Raw genomic sequence first — 19,976 nt, 5'->3', positions numbered from 1 at the left:
GAAATTTCTAGTCCCCAAACCTATCCAATCTTTCCTTCCTTGTTCTCTCCATTCCTAAAAGGCATTTTAATCCATCTGCTCCCTCCTGCCTGTGGCTGTAGAACAGTCAAAATTACCAGGTCACCCACAGATTCCTGCACTGCATCCAAGTGGTCTCTGCTTACACCAATGCCCTCCATGACAAAATTTCCAAACAAATCAGAATGGTGGTTGCAAAAACACGATCACATCATCACTTCTCTGACTGTGCCTCTCTGAGGCTGTCTACGACACTTAGCAAAATATCACCCAACCTCCAGCATGCCAGTCAAGGTCTGTGGAGTCTGGGCCTGGGTGACATCTCCAATCTCATCACCCTTTCTTATATATTGTTTCAATTTTAATTTTCTGTCTTCCCTTATATATAGGTAGGTTCCTGGAGATGAGGGCACAGTGTAGATAGTCCCGTGTCTGGAAATGGAAACCAACCCCTAATATATGGCAAAACATATTGGCTGAAAGAAAAGAGGAAGAAATAAGTACACTGGGAAGAACACAGGAAAGTTCTGGGCAGGGAAGCCTCTGCACTCTGAGGACAGATATGTCCTTGGTGATGGGCGTCTCCAAGCTGTGAGCCTCACTCCACAGACCTGCACCAATCGCCCTGGTAGTGGCACCTGCGATGAAAGTCATTTCCATCCCTGGAAGTCTTAATCTCTCACCCAAAACAGATGACTAAGGATAGCAAAGTATCATAACTGCATATTCTTCATTAAAAGATCCACATGCACTGCAAATGACTGCAACCACTGAAAAGGCAGCAGTGAGCACTAAATCAGTTTCCTGCTCTCTGATGACATTTACCTGGGCTACACACGGCCCACTCTTCTCCCCAGTTGCTCCAGGCGGTGGGAGGCCCAAACCCCTACAGTTCTTCCTATTACGCTCTGGACCAACACTGACCCCAAACTGACCCGCACATGGGGCTCTCGATCTCTGTCACACCCTGCACAGGCCTGGAGCCTAAGCAGCTGCCAGTCTCACCTAGGAGTTTGCGTGGAGGGCGCATACTCTTGGGCTGCACCCCAATTTACTGAGTCAGGCTCAACACAACCCGGCTTCTCAGGCACTGTGCCTGGGAACCCATCGCTCCCAAAGTGATCAGTGGGCCCCAGTGTTGCTACTCTCATGATGAGGAGTGCGGTACGAGGATCTCCGACACACCCACCAAGTAAGCATGGCACGAGGGTAACACACAGACTCCACCCTGCACTCCCACTCAGTCTGGTGTCAAACACACACTGACTAAGTCAGTTGCTTGATGAACTATGAAGAAATTGTACCAATTTTTTGAGTAGATGACTAAGTTTTCTTTCTTGATGCACCCAAACCAATCTGATTTTAAAATAAAGACCACTAAAATAGATTTTTTTCAACTTTATTTCTACTTAATAAGCAAATGTGACCAGACCAAGAAGTCCTGTGGACGAGAGATCACCGGGACACTTCTGCCTCTGCTGGACAATTACTCTGCGCTGGTGGTTCTGTTCATGGCTGGAAAGCCGGTGCTTCAGGGGAGGTAAATGAAATGACCAACGGAGTCACAAAATGCCATCTTCTCTTAAAATCTGAATACTATTTTAAGTACAAGCTAACTTTTCATACTGTGAAAATCATACCCAGAATTCTCAGAAATTAATTTTACCCAATTCCCAAAATTCCTTTGAAACTATACTGTGTGTATGTTGCTTTGAAATAAGTACGCATTGTGGCATGACTGACTGGAGCTAACAAACGTAAGCAGTGCTTCACATACATTTCATTTATTGTAGTGAGAAATCTTAAAATCTACTCTTAGGAACTTTAAAGTATATGACACACTGCATAGTTCTTGGCCACCACGTGTTATAACAAATCTCTCAAATTTATTCTTCCTCTGTAATTGATACGTTGTATCCTTTGGCGAAATTATCCTCAACTCTCTGCTCTCCCAGCCCTTCTTCACCAGCATTCCACTTTACTTACTGGTTAACTTTTTTTGATTCCACCTGTAAGGGATATCAGTCATTCTCTTTCTTTGCCTGGCTTACTTCATATAACATAACATGCTCCAGGCTCCTCCCTCTGTTGGCAAATGGAAGGATTTCCTCCTTTTTCAACACTGCACCCTACAGTGTACATATAACATTACCTGCTTACATCCGGAGGAAGCTGTTGCTGGCTGTGGGGAGGAGAACTGTGGTGAACACGGGAGTGCAGATCCCCTCTACACGTGGAGTTCAAATCTCTCCAGTATACTGATTTCCTTGGTTTTGGGTATGTTCTTAGAAGTAGGATTGCTGGATCTTCAGGTAGTCCAGCTATTTTTCATTTTTTCAGTAACCTCCATGATGCTTTAATTAATATTAATTTATAACCCACAAAATCTTTTATTATCACAATACAAGAAAAATCTGAGGTACTGATGACTAGATGATACAAAACATCTCTTTTTTCCTATATAGTTATCTTAGGCCCCAAATATTTTCTGAATATCGACTCTATTAGAATGTTAAAACATTTCTGTAAAGGTTATATTATTAAGCAAAAGAACACATATTATGTTCTTTGATGAAAAGCTTGAGTTGCAAATGAGCAGTGATGAAGTCGTGAATCACCACACAGCTTTCATTCTTCCCTTGAAAATGTTATTCAGAGTTACAGAGACTGATGATGGAAACAGAGGTAAAATAATGACCTTGACTGTGCTTTCTTATTTGAAACAGGTATGAGGTATATCAAACATTTTTAAAAGCAGAAAACATACTAGGAGAAATCGCCTTGCTTGTTGCTGGTGTCCATCTGCTGATGTGTGTCATCATCATTTTGTTCACCATGCCTTCCTTTAGCTCCTGGTACTTATTTTAAGCCTACCATAAATGAGGCACTTTATCAACTATTAAGGTGCTATACTCCAAACCCTAAGTGCCCCCCAAATGGCCTATGGATAGGAAGGGTGGGGTGCTACCAGGAAGGGGTGGGGCCTTGTGGAAAGAAGTTAGGTCATGGGAGGAACATACACGTGGGGGATGCTGGAAACCCAGGCCCTTCCTGACTGTTTATTTACTTCCTGACTGCCGTAGGATAAGCATCTCACTCCAACGCATACCTCCAGCCCTAATGTCCCTCCTTACCACAGGCCCAAGGGCAATTGTGCCAAGAGGCCCCAGTCTAAATCCTTTGAAACTGTGAGTCAAAATAAACCTTTCTTCCTCCTCAATTGATGACCTCAGGTGTTTTGTCACAGTAATGGGAAGCTGACACATGATTGTAATACAAGGCTCCTCTTCTAAAGACTCTTGCTGTCTCTTGGAGTGAAGGCCATTTCATACATATATTTCTTTATTTCTCCCACTCTTTTTAGTTCCCTGACAGAAAAATAATGACTGCACGATGAGTATGCAAGCTGATTTAAATGGAGTTAGAATATGTAAACTTTCCACCAATCATGAAGGAACACTTGCCTTTTATGTGGAATTGAGGTGCCTTCTCCTTGCCCTCTGTTAATGCATTTACAACACTGACTCGTTGTGCCTGGAAGAGCAGCATGCTACTCATACACTGTACAGCTAGGGCCTGGATACCTTTCAGATGTTTAAAGACTTGTCTCAGGTGCCGGTTTCTGGACCAACCCAAAATTAAGAACACGGGCATTTTCCTGCTTCTTAATGTAAAAAGATGAGTAATATAGCATGTCTATAATTCTCCCTTCTTTGCCTTGGAATATACTTATTACCCACCAACTCTGAACTTACCACATGATGTACTTTGAGCAAAGGAAGAAGGCAAGCATAACAGCACACCAGTTCAGAGCTAAGGCTTTACAAGACCTCAGTTTGCACTTCCTCCCTCTTGCAGTTTGGGCCTTCATAGTGAAGGTTCCAAAAGCCCAATTCTTCAACTGGGTTCTGGATCGAAGATGCATGGGCCAATACTGCAAGCTACCCTGCCTGTTAAGCCTCTATAGTTTGTCTGCCAGAGAGCCAGTTCAGCCACTTTTAAGTAAAGAAATAGGAAATAAATTACTATTGCTGTAAGCCACTGGGGTTCAGAAGTAGTTTGTTATGCTCAGTTATCACAGCAGAAACCTATTTAATACCAGAAGTAAGGTGCTACAGAAACACAAACTGACAATGTAAGTCACTGCCCTTGGAACTCTTAAGAAGTGATTACAAGACCTGGACACTGTTAGCCATTGGACAAACAATTGATATATATGGATTCTAAGACAGCCATGTACCAAGAATGTTCAGCCTTCACCGCTCTTGAATCATATGATAAAATCTATGAAAACAACAATGAACTGAAGAAAAGGTGGGTCTCTCCCAGGAATCCCTCTCCATATATAAGACAGCCTGTCATCCAGGCTAAAAGTGATCTCATGTGGATCTCAAAACCTTTTATAAGCAGGGCTTATTGAAAAGTATTCTTTAAAAATTTTACATTTAGGGAAAACAGCGTACTGAGGAGATAAGTATTTTGCCCAAAGTCATAAAATAGCACAAAGAATAAGCCATGATTTCCTGCTGAAGTTAAAATGTGACTCCAACATAATCCCTGCAGGACACAGAGCACCCCAAGGCGGGCTGGCTCAGGACACAGCATGCTCGTGTTATTCAGACTAAAAGGGACCTTGAGAACTCATCTGTCTTCCCAAACACCTTTCGCTAAAATCAGGAAGCCTTTTTTCTTACAAATTAATTTTCTCATCAAATGCAAAGAAAGAAATGAAAAACAAGTTCCTCTGGAAGCAATCTGGCAAAATACCGTTTGTTTCTTTATTATTGTTGCATGATTGGGAGAAAATAATGTGCTTTTTGATCATTATAAAAATATTTTTCCAGAAGCTGATAAGTAACTTTCTCCATTCCAACTTTGTAGTTTTACAAATGTGACTCCTTCCCAATTATCATCCCTTGCCGGCCCTTCTTCTGTGACCAGGATGGTGCCAGCCCATCCTCTCTCTACCCTCCTTCTTGGCCGGGGGCGATCAGACGATCACAGGCAATTGGTGTGTCACAGATCTGCTCTTTCCTATAGCAACTCTGTTAACTTTACTTTCCATAATGCTTGGGTTCAAATTATACAGTACGTGGCCATTAAATCAAGGTCTTATTCTGAGCTCACCTATTTAAGGAAAATTAAACAGACACAGCTCTTGGCTAGAGTGTCATAGAACAGACAGCAATTTTCTTTCACCCCCGTGGCCCAGGCAATCATGTGAATAGGAACACTCTGACAACTCCATTAGCAGAATTACTCAATCGAATTTCACCATCCCTTGCCTCCTTTTACACCAGTTGTCCGGGCAGCGATAACTCTAGCCTCATCTTTATTTATTGTTTCTCTTCTTGCCCAAATGGCAGCTGTTTCATTCTACCCTTAAAGAACTATGGTAAGAACTTTGCCTCTGTGTGCCAGTACACGAGAATGCACACTTTGCGCATCTAAGAGTTGTTTTAGGATTAAATCATTGGCCCACATGTAAGGGAAAAGAGCCAGAATAGTCTGTTGCATACTTCATGTCGTGAGCTGGTGATATATTTCCGGGACACGCGATCTGGTTTTATCTATTTTTTGACAATCCTCCAGTTGTTTAGACAAACACTTATCGAAGGTTTGACACCAGGATGGGCTAAAATGATGGCTAATGGGCTGAGCCATCAACAAGTACATCCTAACCTCTGTTTAGATACGTGAAACCACTGCCGTATGAGACAACTTGAGGAAGCATTTACCACCTCTGTTAACAGGTAGTCTTTGTAGAAGAGAGGTGTCCTGGAAAATTACTCTGTAAAGTATCATCTGAGAAGCGAAGGAAAAAAAAAACAAAACAGAAAAAATTCCTTGTAAAAAAATAAAATGTTATGTAAAAGGGCTTTTATTTATATTCACTGTTTTGGGCTTTTATTTATATTCACTGTTTTGGTCCTTATGAATATTCATGTCCATATTCTTTTGAAATATTATATTTATTTAATCTGAAAGGCCAATGCTTCAGATGAGAAAAACTCACACAGGGAAAATGAGTGAATTATTCATCTAAAAACAAATATTGTTTTGGGACTCCGTTTTGTACTTGTGTATTCAAAATCTACATAAATCAGCATCCACTGCAGCCTTGCATTTGTGCAGTGGGCTCGAACCACAAAAAGAGCCACCGAGTTCTAAACGCTTCTGTTTGCTTTTTGCTCTACTCTGGAAGAAGGAAGTCTTAGTAGATGGAATGCATATTGCTGGGCTGTAAAAACAAATCACTCAGGCATTCATTCGCAAGGCTTTCTTGAAAGACTTAGTCCTTCCCACTCAGCGATCCACTTCAACCCACTAGCGTGGGGCCACGGGGTCCCACATGGGTCTCCTCTGTTCGTGGACACAGCAGCTACCAGGATGGGCCGATTCCACGACAGAGACTGAGCCACCATCACCTCCCGCACCCACAGCAATGGCAGGTGTGCACGGAACTCCGAGGTTCTGGCCGCATGTGTCGTGCTAAATCTCATCTTTCGTTCTCTTGATTGTCTCAGGCTTATGTCACCCTGACAGCATGGCCCATGCATCAGACAAGCGTCACTTGATCACTGCCACCATGAAAACCAGGAACAAACCACACACATTGACAGGTTTTGCCCTGCATGACTTTAAACTCACTTCTGGTTTTTGATACACACAGTATCAAAACCACTGTCATTCTCTTATATTTTTGTTATATAATTTTGTTTTATTTTTCATTTTCAAACAATTAAAATCACTTCAAAAACAAGAAAGCATAGTACTGTCTTTTGGCTGAGGAATATTTATTTTCAAAATTATAACAATCCTTTTGTTACTAAATATGCACACATATATACGAACTCCTGTTTGCTTAAGCAATAGGGGCCCACAGAGCAACGTTAACTAAACAAAAAGGGAACATGTCACACTCAGAATACTTTCACAGTCCTCTCTTTGGAAATGTGACACCAAAACAGATTCGACTGGCTTTAAGGAAACATTTCCATTCTAGATGCTGAAACGTTTGACATTTAGTTTTGTGTTTTGCTTCACTGCACCCATTCTATTTTGTTTTCTGGACCATAAATAATTTTGATTTTGTCATTTAATAAACACATTTCTTTATTTCAAAGGCTGCCTCTGACCCACTTTTAATACATACCAAGGAATGCCAGGCGGTCCCAGGATTTGGGCCAAAGGGCAGAGTGCAGCGTGGTCAGCCAATTTTGTTTCTGGAGGCCAACCAGGTGTTTTTCTCAGTTCCAGTAGCTGAGACAACCGCAATTGATCACCTCTGCCTCGGGATCAGGGCCAAAACCTCAGTGAAACTTTCCTCACACTGATGTGTGTATGTGTGCGTGAGTGTGTGTGCCCATGTGATGTGTCTATAAAACTCCAGTGAGTTTAGACAGAAAATACTCATGTATCATTTTCCTCTCTCCTTGAAACGCCATCCTCACACTTAATTTGTGTGTGTGTGTGTGTGTGTGTGTGTGTGTGTGTGTTCAATTATATTTGTTCCCCACGAGTAGCTGTAATTTCACAACCAGCTGACCTTGGTACCCGCCTTCACGCCCAGGGGCAGTCACACCCTGTGCTCACTGGAGCTCCCTTCTGCTACAGAAACACTGCAGCCTCCCACCGGGCTACTTCCTCTCAGCTAAAAATCCAGAAAGCACTTGCTCAAACCTGTGATCCATCGCACTACCACATCCGACCATTGAAAGGTAAAGAGACTGAATCACCAGAGAAAAGCACCTCGATGAACTGCACAAGCCCTGCCAGCCTCGCCTGAAGGTGGGGACCTGAGCCTGCACCACAGCAGACCCCTCTCGAGTCTGAGCTCAGGCCAATGCCAGCCCAAGACTGCAGAACTGACATGGCTTAGGGATAATGAGCAACATGAGGAAGCAGAGGGCTAAGGATCCATACGAATGGCTGGTTTCTCCCTGCCACCCATACGTACAGACCTCGATGTGTGTGCCACATGCTTTCACGGCTAACTCCTGCACTATGTAACCCATCACAACCTTATGGTAACTTTTACTAGAGAACATCACAATCTACAAATCCACAAAACACAAGCTTGGCACCGAATAGTCTCCGACAAGAGTGCATTTGAATGATCTATCATCTCCACTGCCTTTTGTTGCTGGGCCCAACTCTGTCTCTTGGAACTCACCAGTCATCAAGACCGAAAGACCAGACTGGAGGCCAGAAAGGACTATGCAATGCTCAGAGAAGGGGCGTCCCAAAGACCTTCCCCTGGGCCTGGGTGACTATGGCCACAGCAAGTGACTGTGAGGTGGGAAAGGCATTGTGACACCACAGGTCCCGTTCACACTCTGCAGTGGTCTGATCCTTACTTGGTGACAATGAGGCCCACAGCAGGGGCTAACGCACAGCCTCACATCTGTGATTCTGGCAAGAGAGGGAACGCTGCCCTGCCTAAACGTGCGGGCTGCCACCAACTGAACAGCAAGGTTTGGTTAGGCAGAGGAAGGGCAGTAGATCAGTTTTCATTTGATGACTGTGGCCACTGGCATGGATTCCATTTCTTTTGCTCTTTTTCAAGAAATATGGTTGTAACCACCTTTACACACCAGGAGCAGGGATCAGTTGTTTATTCATCCACAAGTCTGGTCTCGTTTGCATGTTGTGTCTGGCTGTTGCCTTCCTAACGCATCAACTGTGTTGGAAGAGTCCAGGCTACAGAGGGTGGTGTCCCACGGTTTAGGAAGGGGACTTGAAGGGTACAGGCACATTTCCTGCACATCCCAGATGTTGGGATGCTGTGAGCATGGTGTGGTCCTGCTCTGTGAATCCTCCTTGAGGTGGGCACACGCTGACATCAGGGAAGAAAGCCCAGGCAAAGGTGGGCTCAAGACCGAGTAGGTCCATGGCTCCAGTAACAGTCCACACCACCTAACCTTGTGTCAGCTGTATCCTTCGGAGGGAACTTTGGAGTTACTGCCATTTTTGAAAATACCATCTCTTTGGTGGGGTGAATGTAAACACCTCCTATGTCACAACTCTCCCTCAAGGACATTCATTCACCAGCTACCGAGTTTTCTAAAACTCAGACTCGATTTTTTTATTCTATATCAGAACAAGGTAATTTCTTCTCAGACCCTACCATACTTTTAAGAAATGTAATTTTTAAGTTGACATTTTTTAAAAATCCATGATCACGATGAAAAGCATCAGCATCTTAAGGAAGTCATTTCTTTTGTTGAACAGTAACTTCCACTTTTCCCCTTGGGTTGCCAACGTTCTGTGGCCTGCGTGAGTAAGTGTTACAGGTAGTCCCATCAAGTTCAGGCCTGGATTGTGCCCGGGGAGCTGGGATGTCTGAGGGGACCAGCCCTTGTTTGCTGGCAGCTTGGGTCCTCTCTGTCTTCCTGTAGAAGTTGCTAAGAAAACAGGTGACAAATGAAAGCACAAGCTTGGAACCTCTGCAGAAGCCCAGTAAAGGGAGGAAATGCAAATGCCAATTTTTAAAAAATTTCTTTAAAATGTGCCTATTACTTGTCAATAAAAAGATGCTGAAAGTCATCTATAAGAACATGAAAAGGTAAAGTTTCATAAACCCTCTGTCATCCTTGCAGGCCTTAAATCCCCAAAGGAAGTCAGACTCCCTGCACACATAGAAACTTTCTTCTGTCTTCCCTTTAAAAATGGGGCAAGGGTTTTCTGACAAAACTTTTCCACCTCAGACCTAGGATCAAGATTTACCAAAGAATCTTGGTTTCCTTAAAGAGAAGAATACACAGAAACTAGAAACTGGGATCTAGGAGGAGCAAGTTCAGTGCACCATTTTATTTTGGGTTACTTTCTGTGACCATGGTAAAATGAAAGTATGGAGACATACACTATACATGCTGAGTTGGTAGCAACTCCTCCAAGGGACGCCAGCTCCACACAGTGTCCTCACCTGGCTCAAGCGGGACGTGTGCCTCTTCTTCCATACGGACAGCTATTAACACCACCAGGTGTATTTTCTGCGTTCCCCAACACACGTGATTCATGACTTCCTCAGCTACTATGTCAATCTAACTGCTCAAAACAGGCTAGGTTCAAAGCATGTCTCCAATTATTTTGTTATTAGAAATTTTCCATAAGGACGCGGGGTGGTGTCCTCGAATCAGACTTTCTTTTTGTGTTGTTATCAATATTGCATAGGTTTAGGTCAATATGAGGATTTGATTCTTTTCTGCATCTTTAATTCCTTAATATATGGGAATAAAATTCAAAACAATATATCAAATATATACACTTTTTCAATGTTTAAGTTTTAAAAAAATACACTTTATTTGTGTTAGTACTTTTTCAGTACATAACAATTAGCTTTATTGGGGAGCTTGGGTACATGTATATAACCATCTTAATTCTTTTTACTTCCACTGCCCTAACCCTCCACTCCCCCTTTCCATCTCTAAAATCCCTTTCCATTTACAAAAGATCTATTTCCTGTTATCTACAGGAAATTTGTTCTTTAAATTATTTATACTTTGGATTTCTCGTATAAAAGAAACCATGTAATTTTTTTGTGTATGCGTATCAGGGATCGAACTCAAAATCTTGCACTTGCGAGGCAGATGTGGTGCCAATGAACTAAATCCCTGGCCCAGAAACCATGTAATGTTGAAGCTTGTGTGTCTGATTGGTTTCACTTGGCACTGTGGTCTCAAGGTGCGTCCATCTTCCTCCAGATGACTCAAGTTTATCCTTCTTCGAGGCAGGGCAGTACTCCATTGTGTATAAATTCCACATGTTCCTTATCCATTAACCCGTTGATGGATATATAACCTGCTTCCAAGATATTATGAGTTGTGTCCCTTTAAACATGGGTATGCATGTTTCACTGTAATATTATTTCTTTAAGTCTTTCAGGAAGATACTTAGAAGGGGAATAGCTGGGTTAAATGGAATTTTTATTCATAGTTTTTGGAGGAATATCCATATGATTTCCATAATAGTTGTACTAGTTTACATTCCCATCAATAATGTAGAAGGGTTCCTTTTTCTTTCTAGCCTCATCAGTATTTGTAATTCTTTGATTTCTTGATAGTGGTCATTATTTCTGGAGGAAGATGGGATCTCAGTGTTGTTTCAGTTTGCATTTCTTGAACGGCTGCAGATGTTCTGTATCTTTCACATACTTATTGCCCATTTATAGATCTTTCTCTTCAGCTTCATTTCAGTTATTTGTTTTTCACCAAATATTTTATGAGGGTTGTCTAATTTTTTGTTTGTTTCCTTTGCTGTGCAAAAGCTTTTTAATTTGTTGACTTCAGATGTTATCTCTTCTGCAACTGAGTTTCTGTTCAGAAAATCCTTTGCTGTGCCTATGTTTTCAAGAGTTTTACTTTATTTTGGTGAGACATATGGTTCAGGATTCAATCTTCTGTGTGTGGATAGCCAGCCAGTTTTCCCAGCACCATTTATTCAAGAGGCTTTGTGCAGAGTATGTTTTTGGCCCCTCTGTCAAAGATTAGATGGATAAATGTACTGAGTACATACATTTTTTTATCAATGACTTTCTCATGAAAACATAGCCTCAATTTTGGCTATCACATTTAATTTGGATTGATTTCACTGATTATTTGCCTTAGACTTTTAATAGCTTTAATTTCTCTCATTTAGTGACGTGCTTATTCACTTATTTTTGTAGGCTCAGCCTATCTTTCAGTTCAGGAAGATTTCAATTGTAAATCCGTATCAATACCTTCTTGCATCTTTTTTTCATTTTCTTCATAAAGGTCATTTTTCTACTTACCTGGTATTATAATATCCCCTACTTTTTCAATATGTGCATTTAACTGATGCACAGTTGCCTCATTCCCTTTAAAATTTTTAATCTGCTATACTAAAACCAGTTTTAGATGTACTGAATAAAATGCAAAGGTAGCAGTGTTCCCAGTGCTTTGTACCCCTTTCTCCTCTTATTAATGTCTGGCATCAGCATGATACATCTTTTACTTTTAATGAGTCAGTATTCATTCATCACCACTCATTAAAGTACATAGGTCATTCACACTGCCATAGTTTTTACCCCATTTCCTTTTACTGCGGTAAGATAAGAATTAGTCCTCTTATTTCTTTAGGGTCTTGTACCTGACAAATCCTCAAACTTTTCTTGTTTTCAGTGGCCTTGACAGTTTTTCATGTCACTAATAGAGTATTTTGCAGAAATTTCCTCCAGTGAAATGTGTCTGTTTTCCTCATGGTTTTACAGTACGTTGGAGAGAAGGAACATCAGGGGAAGAATGTCACTCCTCTAACATCAAGCCATGGAGCACACTGCTGCCATGACTTCAGCTGTGGACAATAACCTGGGTCATCGCGTTGAGCTTGTATGTCAGAATTCTCCTATGGGAGTTACTCTTTCCTCTCACTTTTCACACTGCACTGTTTAGCAGGAGGTTGTCTGTGAAGCCCAGAGTTAAGGAGTGAGGAATTAGTTCCTGTTTCTTAAAAGCAGGATCAACATGAACTGTATGGGATTCTTCCTCACAGAGGACTGAACCATCCCTCAGTCATTCACTTATTAAGTCATGCATTCATGTCACTTGGACTTTCTGTTGCAGATCTGTTCTAGTTTAGATCTAAAATATGCCCCTAAAGTCCCAAGTGTTCAGAGGTGGGGCTTTGGGGAGCTACCCGGATGATAAGCAGGCTATACTCCTCAGGGAGTTACTCCACGCATGAGTTCACAAGGACAATGCTGTTAGGAGGTTGGCCTTGTTGGAGGAAAAGGTCGCAGAAGGTTTTCCTTTAGTGTCTCTCCCCAACTCTCTGGCTCTTCCTGCTCTCTCTGCTTCCTGGATGCCATGAGTTGAGCACCTTTCCACCACCAGGCCCCTCCACCATGATGCTTCTGCCTCGGAGGCAGTTGACCATAGACTGAACTCTCTGAAATGGTGAGCCATTTTAAGTTGTGCATTTCAGGTACTTTATCCAGGTAATTTAAACACGACCAATTGTGTTAGTTTACTCTCCATGCTGAGACAAAAACACCCAAAGTTAAAGGGGGAATGGCTTATTTGTCTTACTGTTCCTAGAGGTTTCAGTCCATGATCAGCTGCCTCCAAGGCAGGATGGCAGAGGGGCAACAGTTCATGGTGGTGAAAGTAACAAAATCAGTAAGAGACTTTAACAGTGTCTTTCTGCTTCTTTTATCTAATTCAGACTATGGGGATTAGAGCGGTGCCAAACCAAGCACTCATATGTAGTGGTTTAGTAAACACTTGCCCTTAATTCTAGAATCATGAACTCTAAATTCACCCACCTATGACTACATGAGGCTTTGGGTGGACATCTAGACCCAAACCATAACACTACTTCAGGATCATAATATTATACTACCTTGTTTATTTTGGTATTAAAATTCTTTCATTTTTTATTTTCTCTAGGTAGATGGTTCATTTTAGAGCTGGAGCAGGAAGTAAACAGAGTAAGATTTGGGCCTCTTGCACTGTAAGCAAGTACATAAAAACAAAATAAAGCAAAATCCCACAATGACAGGCATGTCAGGGGCACAGAGAGCTCCCCCTTTGTCTGCCTTTCTCTACTGGGCTGAATTTCTTAAAAACAGCACACAGCTGGGCTGTTTTATATTTTTTATTTTTATAGTTAGTATATTTTCAGAAAATACTATAATTATACATACTGTTCTAACACACTGGTCTTTATTTTCACTTTAGTCTTATATCTACAGTGCATCCATGAAATTTGGAAACAGATAATTATGTCTTTATCATTATTACTCTACAAAATGGCATAACCTAAACACATTGTGACTATTCACTATGCTTCTGGACTTCACAGATACCTTGCAGAATTCAATATATTCACTGAAATCAGCAGTCCCTTTGTCTAAGTTCCCCAGTCATCTGTTCTTACATAAATCTCTTAGTATGCTGCTGCTCAAAGCATGGCCAACAGATGAGAAATAGTGAAAAATTGACAAATTTGTGACAGAATTAAATGAATTATTCAATGAACCACAGTTAGCTCCACTTTGTTATTGTTGTTACTCTTTCTTTTTATTTTCCTTCCTTTTACTTGCCTTACTGCCTTTCCCTTGCTTTCCTTTCCTTCCTCTTCCCTTCCATTCCCTTCCTTTCATTTCCCTTCCCCTTCCTTTCCTTTGCAGGCAAAGATTTTATTTATCAAGTCATACAATGAGTTACTTTCGGAAACAAGGTCCTTATCTTCTCAAAGCCCTCTGATATGAACAGTCCCACTGGACTCCCCTGGAAGCAACAAGGAGTATGATATCACTTGAACTTTTGATTCTTTGGAGATAGTTTGGCTGATATGAGAAAATGAAAAAATGGAAATAAAGTGTTTGTAAATGGGGAGGGGAAGAGGGGGTAAAGGGTGGTCAGGGACAAGGCGAAAAAATGAGAACCAAAAACTGTCATGTAAAGTTTCAAGATCCCAGGAATGAATGTAAACTGTACTGTATACCTAGAATGTACCAATAAACTCAATAAAAAGAAAAAAAGAAGACAGTTTGGCTGGATATAAAATTGCATGCTAACATAAAGTCTATCCTTGAGTTTCTTAAAATATTATTACATTCTATCTATTTTATTGTGCTGCTAGAAAGAATATGGTGTCGATCCAATGTTATTTCCTTTGTAATTAATGTCTTTTTGTATGAACACTCTGAAGTTGTGCTCTTATCTTTAAAATACAAGTAGAGTTAGTCAGGAGTGTTTTGGAACTGACTATTTTAGGTCAATTTTCTCAAGTACTTTGTAGGGCCTTAGAAGAATAGACTCAGGTCTTGATTAATTTCCCCAAGATTTCTGTACTGTGGTACTAAAACATTAGAGCTGTATGTTATCTTTGACAAATGGGCCAAGTCCACTCAATGGAGAAAAAATAGGCTCTTTAACAAACAGTCCTGGGGAGACGGTTATCCACATGCCAAAAGTTGAAACTAGACCTATATTTCTCATCATGCAGCAAACTAAAATCAAAATGGATCAAATAGCTAAATATTAGAACAGAAACACTTAATCTGATAGAAGATGAAATAAGTAAAACTTTTAAAGATGTAAGTGCAGGCAAAGACTTTCTGAACAGAGCACCAGTTGCACAAGAAATAATACCAAGAATCAACAAATGGGATCACATCAATTTAAAAATCTTCTACACAGCAAATGAAATGACCAAGAAAGTGAAGAGACAGCCTACAGAAGGGAAGAAAAATTTGCCAGCTATTCCTCTAACAAAAGACTAATATCTAGAACATATAAAGAACTCTAAAAACCTTGACTCCCCAAACATAAATATCCAAATAAAATGGGCATCTGAAAGGAATAGACTCTTCTCAGATGAAAAACTACAGTCAATAAATACATGAAAAAATGTTCACCATCACTGGCCATTAAAACAACTTAGATTCTACTTCTCCAGAAAGAATGGCTATTATTAAGAAATTAGCCAATAACAAATGCTGGCCAGGATGTGGGGGAGGACAGAAGCTTTGTTGTTGGTAAAATTGCAAATTGATGCAACTACTATAGAAACAAGTATGGAGATTCCTCAGAAACTAAAATAGAAATTCTATTAGACCCAGCTATTCCCCCTCTAGGTATCTTCCCAAAAGAGTTAATGACATAATACTACAGTGATACATTCATACCCATGTTGATAGCAATGCAACTCATAATAGCTATTCTACATTTATAGCAATGTGATTCATAATAGCTCGATCTTGGAAACAGTGTATGTGTCCATCAACAGATGAATGTAAAAATGAAAGGGAGGAAAGGGGGAAACAGATTTGAAATGTGTTATGTACACGTACCGATTCTCTACAGTGAATTTAATCATTATGCACTCCAAAAATGTACTAATAAGAGTCAAGAAAATAAAACTAAAATATTAGTGCTGTTTTATTACATTGCTTTTATTTTCAAGGACTCCAGTTACGTACATGTTCAATGTTTCTCATCTTTTATTTTTATCCTCCCTTATCATTTTATCTCTATTTGATCTCAATTCTCTTGGCTATTTTGTAGTCTTCTATATCCTTTATTATATTTTCACAAAACCTATTCTGCCCTAGGCACTTTGTATGCTCCTTTAGTCTTCTTTGAAATTAATTAATTCTCATTTCATATTCCCTCGTTCTTTTTATACATTTTCCTCAGGTTTTGAATTTCTAATTTAACTTTTTTTTTTACAATGAATTCTTTGAAAGAATATGCATTATTTTGTAGTTTTCTACAGTTTTGAGAAAAAAATCCATTTTGTTTGGTAGGGTTTTCCATTTGAGTTTCCTGATGGCTTTTTAGAGAAGCTTTGTACAAACACTGTCTTCCAGGTTCTGTTCATTTTCCTGCAGAAACAACGCCGTGCATAGGTAGGCAGGAAAGAAGAGGCCCTTCTTATTTTGATATAATCTTGTTTGTACTTCCTTAATCTACAGCTCTTTGGGAAGAAAAGAGCAGGTCCGGGTTTTCTCACTTCTGTTTCAGTACGACTTTAATTTCTACTTTTATTATTCCCCCCCACCCATTCTGCATTTAATAAACACTCTCTCCTCTCCCCCTTGCCACAAAAAATTACCTCCAAGACTGCAATCCCTACTCCTGAAAACTTTTGAATAACTTCCTGTAAATTCTCCACGAGTCAGTTTTCTGATTCAACAAGTTTCGCTAGGCAGGTTTTATCTCTCTGGAGATGTTTTATCATTTTTAGTTTCCCACCCCAAGGCTGTCCCTGTGGTGTCCTCTGTGGTCCACTCAGGCAGTCTCCAAATGTCGCTCTGCCGGTACAAGTCCTTCGTATGACAGTTTGTTCTCCATCACTGCATAGGAGTTTATTTATCTCTCTTTTTGTTATGCCTTTGGGATAGTTATGGATTGTTTCATTTTCCCTCACTGATGTCAATTTTTTCCAAGAAATGGGGAAGAAACTTAAGATTATGAGGCCACCTAAATGGGGGCACAGTGATATTAGAAACTGTACTGTCCTGTTTTTATTTCCAAATGGTTACACTCGTTAGACATTATATTCCCACTGATTTGAAATTATATTTGAATGATTTCTATTCTAGCCATATGTCCATTTTTATTCTGGTAGCCTAATCTTACAATTATTATATCTTAATCCCATTTTAATATCACAAAAATTCAAGCAATCTTCTTTATGTAACTTCCCTGGTGATCCTTGTCTGTCACCTTCTGTATTGATGTTAGTCACATGTGATTTACCTCCCCATAGTGTGTGTGCCTTGCGGTTCATTGTGCACGCCATTTGGAAGATTAAAGACTAAAGAAATATGAAACAGTTTTACGGAGCACTGAATCTTCATATGCAGGAAAATGCTCTATCTCTTGACCCATTAACACTTACTTCTTTAAACTTTTATAGCTTTCTCTGAAAGGAATTGTAATAGTGTGTCTTAGGTTCATTCTTGACATATTATTAATATAACAATATATTGCTAGATACATCACTGTTACCATAAGTAGTGCTGCTAGACCATTATATTTGCTAACTTTTTGTTACTGGAAAACGCCGAAGCTCAACAACTAAGGGAAACTCTCCATTAACGCTAAGTACTTAAAGTACACCTCTTTGGTTTCTCAGAGGGTAAAAATAAAGAAAATGAAATCAATGAATGTATTGCCCATTACTGTAAAAGAGGTGCCTTCTATGCAGTATCTGATGCGTTTTAACAAATTCATAGAGTACATGGTATTAACAGCCACAGCTGAAAGATTATATATTAATATTTGGAAAGGTTAAAGAATCTCGCCAAGCTCACTCAGCTGCTATGGTCTTAGGTCAGTGTAGAAAGTGGCCACAGTTGAGGATAACCCTTACTCTTTCCTGTACAGCCTTTAAATGACCCCTTGTTTACTGTCTGGACAGATAGGGCATTCTCCAACATGCTTCATTGTTCAGCCTTCATCTTTATCAGTGCTGCAACTTGGAGGGGCCATTTCTACAAAAATGTTAACGCTTCTGTCAAACATTTTATATTCTGTCAAGGAAATTTTCTTACTATTACTTACTAAGAGTTTCCTCTCCATGCACGGGGACTGAAACCTCTGAATGGCTTTTGAGCATGTATCAAAGTGGCTTTCTATGCTTTGGTAGGTTAAGATATTAAACACACTAAACAATAGTATTACAGTTTCTAATGTTGAACTTTCTTGGCAGTCTGCACCCCCCAAAAAAAATCCTATGTAGTTTTTCATGGTACTGTGACCTTGGAAATTTTTTTAATCCCTATAGACATGCTACACACTCTTATATAAAATGAGAATGCTATCAATATCACTACACTCCTAGAAGACTTATCTATTCACTTATTCCATAACCTATTTGTTTTATTATTATGTTGTAGGTCCTCTTCTAGGTACTGTTATTAAAACAGTGGGAAAAAGAGAAAAAGATTCTATTCACTAATATTGAGTTAATCAGACAACGTAAGAACTCAGCACTTCAATTAGAACATAGAAGCATCTAAATAGGTCTTAGCTACCATTAATATATACTTTCAATACACTATAGAAATTTGCCATTTTCTTTCATAGAATTTTGCATCTATATCCATGGGATTCATTAAGACTATTTTTGGTGTGTTCTTTTTATCAGGTAAGATTAGGATGATGCCAGAGACAGAATATCATTTATGGGGCTTTTTTCCTTATATTAAACACTGCATAAAATCTCCAGATCAAAAATGAGAATTTCTGATATGAAAGCCTTAAGATAAGTTTCTTCTTAAATTTTTTTCAAATAGTTATTTTAGTATTACTGATTCCTTAACTATTCATAGGTAGTATAAATTTTGTTAAAAACTCACTCATTTCACTTAAAATTTTGTATTTACTAGCATAGCTCTTTATGCAATAATGCCTTGCAGTTTGCTAATGTTAGTGCATTGCTGTGGTGGTTAAGGAAGACTACATTTCCAAGGGCAACACATAGTGCAAAAAGGGAAAATGAGCTATTTATATCCTCTTCTGCAGCATCTCTGAAAGAAGTACTCACACCAAGAAATTATACATAAATTGTTAAGACTCGCTGTTTGAGACTCCTTCTAAATTCCAGTCCAATCATACCCCTGAAATACAGCTACCAAAGAAGAGCCCATAATGTAAAAAGGAGTGACCACATGGTACTGTAGTCTCTCCTTGGTCCTCTGATTTATGATCTAGTGACCAGGGCAAGAATTACAGGTGTGCACCACCTGGTTGCTGTCAGTCTCCACTGAGCTCACACCCCTCCATCTACCCATCCACCATGTACCGATCGTTGCTTTACCATCTATCAATCTGCCTCATTGATTTCATCTATTTGTGTGTTGAGTTTTCAGTACCTCGATGTGTAACTGCTCTGTGGAATTCCAAGTTAAATCACTGCTATGCATTGGATACGGTTCGAATGTGCACCCCAGTGGCCTTGTGTTGGGAGTCCGGTGCTCAGAGTGGTGATACAGAGAAATTCCGGGACCTCAGCAGGGCTGGCAAGGTCACGGGGCTGCTGACCACAGAAGGGATTAAGGCTGACCCCACAGATCCCCCCTTAGTTCTACAGAGAGACCTGACTGTCCCTCCCCAGGTTCCTGTGGCTGATCTTTCTGTGTGATCACACCCTCTCACAACTGCTCAGTTATGGGCCATCACCAGAGGCGACCTGATGTTATCCACACATCCTGCACTTCCCAAACTGTGAGCTAAATAAATATCTTTTCTGTAGGAACTACTCAGCCTTGGGTAGTTTATGATAATGACAAAAACTGCCTAAGACAGTTGCTCTCATCAGATTTTATTTGTTCTCCTTATTGCCCTTGATATCATATATTTAAGTTTCTAAAAAGCACAGGCATTTTTGCAGTTCATGCTCTGTTAACCATGGGTCACCGTATAGAAAATTAACAAACACACATTTCTAGGCAGAAAAAATTATTTCTATAAATTCAGTCA

The 19,976-nt window shown here is 40.1% G+C and overlaps 1 protein-coding gene and 2 long non-coding RNA genes across 6 annotated transcripts in view; 1 reads left to right on the top strand and 2 right to left on the bottom strand.

Annotated features, from left to right (window-relative positions):
• Adcy2 (adenylate cyclase 2) overlaps positions 1-19,976 on the bottom strand; it is a 371,910-nt gene that overhangs the window by 285,826 nt on the left and 66,108 nt on the right. The gene's annotated exons all lie outside the window — the stretch shown is intronic.
• LOC104874613 lies at positions 1,475-8,271 on the bottom strand. 3 transcript variants are annotated; one of them, XR_783837.1, is made up of 4 exons: positions 8,195-8,271; positions 2,786-2,888; positions 2,171-2,200; positions 1,475-1,547 (listed from the first exon to the last, which is right to left on the bottom strand). It is a non-coding gene; the product is annotated as an uncharacterized LOC104874613 (long non-coding RNA). The 3 variants fall into 3 exon arrangements; XR_783808.1 differs by lacking the exon at positions 8,195-8,271 and adding an exon at positions 3,128-3,181; XR_783799.1 differs by lacking the exon at positions 8,195-8,271 and adding an exon at positions 3,086-3,178.
• Positions 8,683-13,552, top strand: LOC104874571. Of its 2 annotated transcripts, none has more exons than XR_783778.1 (3): positions 8,683-9,126; positions 12,251-12,368; positions 13,428-13,552. It is a non-coding gene; the product is annotated as an uncharacterized LOC104874571 (long non-coding RNA). The 2 variants fall into 2 exon arrangements; XR_783781.1 differs by lacking the exon at positions 8,683-9,126 and adding an exon at positions 9,550-9,586.

Source organism: Fukomys damarensis, unplaced genomic scaffold, assembly GCF_012274545.1.
Source record: "Fukomys damarensis isolate Sample0158 unplaced genomic scaffold, DMR_v1.0_HiC HiC_scaffold_1, whole genome shotgun sequence".
In the NCBI taxonomy this organism is placed as follows: Eukaryota; Metazoa; Chordata; class Mammalia; order Rodentia; family Bathyergidae; genus Fukomys; species Fukomys damarensis.
This window is presented reverse-complemented; position numbering and strand designations above follow the sequence as displayed.